The 5,936-nt window shown below is 48.2% G+C and overlaps 1 non-coding gene across 1 annotated transcript; it reads right to left on the minus strand.

Moving 5' to 3' along the window:
* Positions 1–4,776: 4,776 nt before the first annotated feature.
* LOC123171789 (small nucleolar RNA snoR128) lies at positions 4,777–4,867 on the minus strand. The gene has a single exon (XR_006485405.1). It is a non-coding gene; the product is annotated as a small nucleolar RNA snoR128 (small nucleolar RNA).
* Between the last annotated feature and the right edge of the window lie 1,069 nt (positions 4,868–5,936).

Consider the following 5,936-nt stretch of genomic DNA (forward strand, 5'->3'; position numbering starts at 1 on the left):
GCAACTCCTGCCCTGTGCCCATGGAGCCTAGATTCAAGTTGAGCAAGGTTAGTTCTGCACAACCAGTAGATACAACTGAATTCAGAAGCATAGTAGGGATGCTGCGTTACCTCATTCACACAAGGCCGGATCTCACATTCTCAGTTGGGTTTGTGTCAAGGTTCATGGAGGCGCCTACCATGGAACACTTGGCAGCAGTGAAGCACATCCTGCGCTACATTGCAGGAACTCTGAATTGGGGAGTGCACTACTCCCGTGGCGCGGTTGATGCTCCCTTGATTGGATACAGTGACAGCGATCTTGGTGGATGCATTGATACGCGCAGAAGCACCACAGGCCTCATGTTCTTCCTTGGAAGCAACCTTGTGAGCTGGCAATCGAAGAAACAGAGCATCGTGACCCTCTCCTCGTGTGAGGCTGAATATGTTGCTGCAACAGCAGCAGCCTGTCAAGGTGTGTGGCTGGCACGCCTCCTCAGTGAGATCAAGGTAGAAGCAGTGAGATCAGTGGTGCTCAATATGGACAACAAATCGGCAATGTCACTTTGCAAGAACCCTGTTTTCCACGAGCGAAGCAAACACATTGATATCAAGTATCACTACATCAGGGAATGTGTGGAAAATGGGAAGATACATATCGAGTTTGTGAGGTCTGAAGAGCAGAAGGCTGACTTGCTTACCAAAGCTCTTGGCCGTGGCAAACTCCAGGAACAGCGAGCAAAGATCGGTATGGTGGAGATTACAAAGATGCACAAGTCTTAGGGAGTGAATGTTGAATAATCCTTGTGCATTTCTCTGTTTTCAGTTTTCATCTCTGTTTTGTCGCACTGTAGCCCGTCACGCTGTTGTCGACAGCTGCAGGTTAGTTCAGAGTTTTCAGTAGATAGTTTGTTTTTCTGTTGATAAGGTTAGTTGTCCTGGTCATCGGCTAACAATTCAGGATCGATTCCTGTGGACACACGATACCGCTCGTGGGATGGCGCGAGACTTACGGATCGTGGGGTTTCACCCTTTGCTTGTAACTCTGAATAATAGGAGTGAAAAACACTGAAAAAGATGCAATCTAAGCGCAACACAAATCCCCTCTGTCTTCGTCTCTGTGAGTTCATCCATTGAGTTCCTGTGAGTGTATTTAGATCCTGTGCTAACAATACTCATACAACATCACATACAACTCAAGCATCATATCACATCACATGCAACTCAAGCATCATATCACTAACATAAAACCCATTGAAAAAGATCAATGCCACACTTGAAATAGCACAGGTATATGACAAAGATCAAAACTAGGACATTTTACAATGTATAATAAACAAATTTGAATGCAATAAAAGAATCTATTATGAGATATAACAATCACCGGCACTAAAAAGTCATTAGGAGTCAGGTTCAAGCTAATCATGTTTCTACGAATAAGCATTTTAGGCTCAGAGTTACCAGCACACTGCGTTATGCAGCAGCGCTGGCTAGTTACTGATCTGTCACCGCAAGCCATGACCCATGTGGTTGCTCGAGCGGCGGAGTTTGTCAAGCAGAAACTTTCCAGCAACTTAATCAAGCACCCCAAGTTCTTCACCGATAGCAGGTCTGCTATTGGTATTATATACCTCCATGAATACGAAACATAACCTTGAACAAAACACAATGCAAAACATAGTTTGCTTAATTGGGTACTGAGTTTCGAATCCCTGAAATGTCCTCCTGCGGCTGAAACTATCACCCATACGGATTAGGAACTCCTGAAGCAATATGTGGTTGCCGGTCCAGAGATCAAGGTTTGTAACAAAGATCATATTCATCTTCAGACTACTGGCTTGTGGCCCCTTCAACCATATCACGAGGACAACAACATTGTTAGTTGATACGGTACTACTCTGAGATTTGAAACATCTGCCGTCTGCAACAGGAGGAGGTGGTCGACAGCTCTCTGGAGTTTCTCATCCTGGCGAGCGACAGGTTGTGGGACGTCGTGACCAACGAGGTAAACACACTATTCATCCTTGGACCAGCTCGACTAACCTCACGGATAGCAAAGATGTAGAATTCTGAGATAACCGCCCTGTTTACCAAGAAGCCGTGGCCATGGTGAAGCCAACCGTGGACTCGCAGGAGGTGGCCAAGAAGCTCCTCGTCGATGTAACGAAGAGGGGAAGCACCGACAACATCACCTGCGTCGTCGACGTCCGTTTCCTGGACCAGCAGCCCCCCGACGGCCACCAACGGATCCCCAACCACTGTCGTGCCGGGGAAATGTTTAACTGAACTGAACATTTCCTCTTCGAAGCGCGTAGGCTTCACAGGGCAATGTGCTGTGCAAGCAGTGTGTCTGATGACGTAGCCCTTTGCGTACGTGTTTATTTGCTTCACTCCAGTTTACCAATGTCTGTATATGTTCTCAGCTGTTTTCATTTCAAATTTCAATTTCTGTAAATGTGCATCTCCGGCTGGCGGTCTATTTGCACAGCACGATGCTAATTCAGCCAAGAAAACCGTCAATAGAAATGAAAACATGAAAAAGAAGCTAACCAAAAAATCATCTAAACATGTTAACGAAAAAAAAATGATATAGCAAAAAAAACGCAGTGGGGAACTGCTCAGGTTTCTGTTAAAAAAGAAGTCTCTAGGTTCTCAGGGCACCTGACCAGACCACTTGCTCTGTATTCTAACTGTTCCGTCTAGTGCTGAGACCCTGATGTTTATGAGAGCTCAGGTTGGATCACCTGAAATTGTTGGTGGATGCTTTTGCCTTGGCCTCTGGCCATAGAGTCAACTGTAGCAAGTTAAGCATCTACTGCATCAACACCCATGACGATGAGCATCCTTGCTCATGCTTGTAGAAAAGGTACAGTGCCATTCAGGTAATTGGGGATTCCTCTCTGCCTTGCCAAGCCCAAGAAGATTAAACGGGACTGCTCATTTTCTTGGAACTACTAGAAGACTACAATCTGCTATGTTGTATTATCTTCCCTGACCACCTTTTTTATGAGTTGCATCAAACTTCAAAAAGGACTGTCTTTCGGGTGAGGACATGAGTACCTATGCCCTTGTTTGTTGATCCAAAGATGAAGGAGGATTGGGGATCTTGAATTTGGAAAACCATAGTAGCTCTTTACTTCTGAAGAACATTAACAAATTCATTAATAAACAGGGTAACGAAATCTCGAGGACAACGACGTGCGCACGCTGGACCAGGCGCTGCTGCAGGCGGCTACGCAGGGTTGCCGGAGCGCTGCTGCGGGCGTGCTGGCGCGGGGCCGGGCGCTGCTGCAGACGTGCGGGCACGCGGGCGCCCGCGAGGCTGCCGGAGCACTGCACACGCGGGCGCACGAGCACGGAACAGGCACGGCGGCCAAGGCGAGCGAGACTGGTGGGCGATGTTGCGGCTGAGCTCGGTGGGCCGGCGCTGCAGCGGACTGCGAGGGGCGCGCAGGCGCGGCCCGAGCTCGGCCCACGCTAGCTGGCGAACGCGGCAGCAGGAGCTCGTGGGCGCGGACGCGGCAGCACGAGCTTGCGAGCGAGGGCGCGAGCATAGACACGACAACAGGAGCTCACAGGCGCGGGAGCAGGACCTCACGCCAGAGCTCTCGGGTGCAGGCAGACACGACGTGCCGGCAGGTGCGAGCACACGCGCGGCCGGGGCGGCTCGCGGTGGCTGCGGCGGTGAGCGCAGCGCGACCAGCCGAGCGGCGAGCACAGCACGAAGGCGGCTGCGAGCGCGGTGTGAGGGCAGCGGCGGGCGCGAGTACGGCTCAAGGCGAGCGCGGCACGACAGGGCTCGCGGCGAGCGCGGGCGTACTCAACGTGTGCGTGGCCGAGGCAGACAGTATGAGATAGTCGCCGCACTGGGCGCCTCCACCAAGAGCCGGACATGCGTGTCCATTTTAGCACCCATTGCCACCTTAAACGGAAAAAAAAACAGTCAAACTGGAGTTTAGGGGGTCATGCGGTGGAGTTGGCGTGACTGCCAAAGACCTAGAAGGTTGTTTTCACCTGCCTTTGTCTGAAGAGTCCTATGAACAATCACAACATGACAATAATCAGAAGGATTATCAGGCTGTTAATGGGCATCAATCTCTATCTGGACATTTTTCTCCACCACTGAATACCAAATGGTTATGGCTGAATCATAAAGTATTCTTCTGGCTGCTAATGGAATAACAGGTAATTCCTAAAACAGAAGTTCTTCATCGAGCACTACACATGTGTCATGTTTGCTAGCTGTCCTTGAGAACAGAGGCAAGGCCCATCAATTCTTTCACTATGGAAATCCATCTACCCCAATGGAACCCTCCTGTTGTAGTTGGTCAGTTTCATAATGTCATTGTTCATTTCAAAGACCTTTTTGAATGCACCTTTCTTCCTGAAGATCTTTATCAATGGAAATCAATTGGTTTGCCTTTCATTGGCTCTTTGATCCTTCTCTCCAGGCCGTACATAGTTGCGTATTTTCTTTTGGTCTTCTAGCTAGTTTTTCATTTTCTTTTTTCTTTGATTTATACTCGTATATAGTTATTTGAAAATCAAAGACGAAATACACGCAACACATTCTACTGTTCCCCGTAAGAAAGGCATTCGTTTTGGTGTCGTGTTTTCATCTGTTTTGGTTGGCAAGTCTTAATCCTCGAATTCTATTTGTGAATCTAGAACTGAAATGCTGAAATAAAGATTTGTTTTTTCAACAGAGTGCTAAATTCACAAAGAAAACCGTCAATAGACAATTCAAGTAACATCAAAGAATATTTTCAAAAAAGAAATCTCCAGTGGGGATGAGGAGTTGCTCAGGTAACCGCTCAGGAGGAAATAGTATTTCCCAGACTCATCAAGCAGGGATCTGCTTTCAACACTGATAGATCTCATCATCGCAACGAACATCCACCACCGATTGTCGGAACAACATAACGAAAGAGATAAAGAACCGTGATGAAAACACCAACAAAAGATCAAAAGCGGTGAATCTGAAAGGGCATGAATGAATCGGCTCAGACTACTTTTAAGGTCTTCAAGGCGGATGAAAACCCGCCGTTAAGACGAGCGAACCTTGTTTTTCCTCACCGCCGTTGACTCCCTTCGATAAATTAAACACTCGTAGGACAAAAGACAACACAAACAGCAGAGAACTAAACACCAAAAGGCTTGGTAGATCCTTGAGATCTGTTTCGGCTCAGACTACTTTTAAGGTCTTCAAGGCGGATTAAAACCCGCCGTTAAGACGAGCGAACCTTGTTTTTCCTCACCGCCGGCGCCGGGGACGGATCCCCATTGCTGTCAAAGAAAGAGAATGCAAAGTGCAAAAAATTCCAGAACGAAGAAGAAAACAGCAAACGAACGATGAGAAGAACAGAACAGGAGTGAACTGAAGGAGAACTCGAGCAAGATCTAGCTTCGATATCTCTTGGATTGAATGAGCTACCAAGAAGATACAGTGACGAGGGCGGCCAGCAGGCGGCGCGGTGGTGGTAGATGGAAGGAAACCTAGGAGGTGACGAGCTACTTATAGGGAGACGGTCCCGTGAAAGCCCTCGGAGGTTGGGGTTATTTCCGTACATGCCATCTCATAATGGCCTAGGAGTCCAGCCCGGTACGGCCCGTGACGTCCCTTTTCCCCTCCCACCAGAAGGCCCATGAACGCCCCCGTAAGACATTTCTCAAAAAAAAAAGGGGGGGGGGGGAGGGAAAAACGCAAGCATCTGCACATCAATCCATTGATTTCTTCTCCTCGCAGCAGCCTCTCCACTAAGTTCTCGTGGGCAACAGGGCAAACCTGGGCTATGCGATGGAATTTAACCAACAGACATTTAGTTCGTCCAACACAATTACATAAGTCAAGAGCGATCTACTTACTGCTAGCAAATGAATAGGATATTTGGATCACCATTCTCCGACGCGCTCAACCTAATGAAGCGCCTTAATTAGCAGGGGCTTCCCAGATGGTTG

The sequence above is a fragment of the Triticum aestivum genome, chromosome 7D, assembly GCF_018294505.1.
Source record: "Triticum aestivum cultivar Chinese Spring chromosome 7D, IWGSC CS RefSeq v2.1, whole genome shotgun sequence".
NCBI lineage: Eukaryota > Viridiplantae > Streptophyta > Magnoliopsida > Poales > Poaceae > Triticum > Triticum aestivum.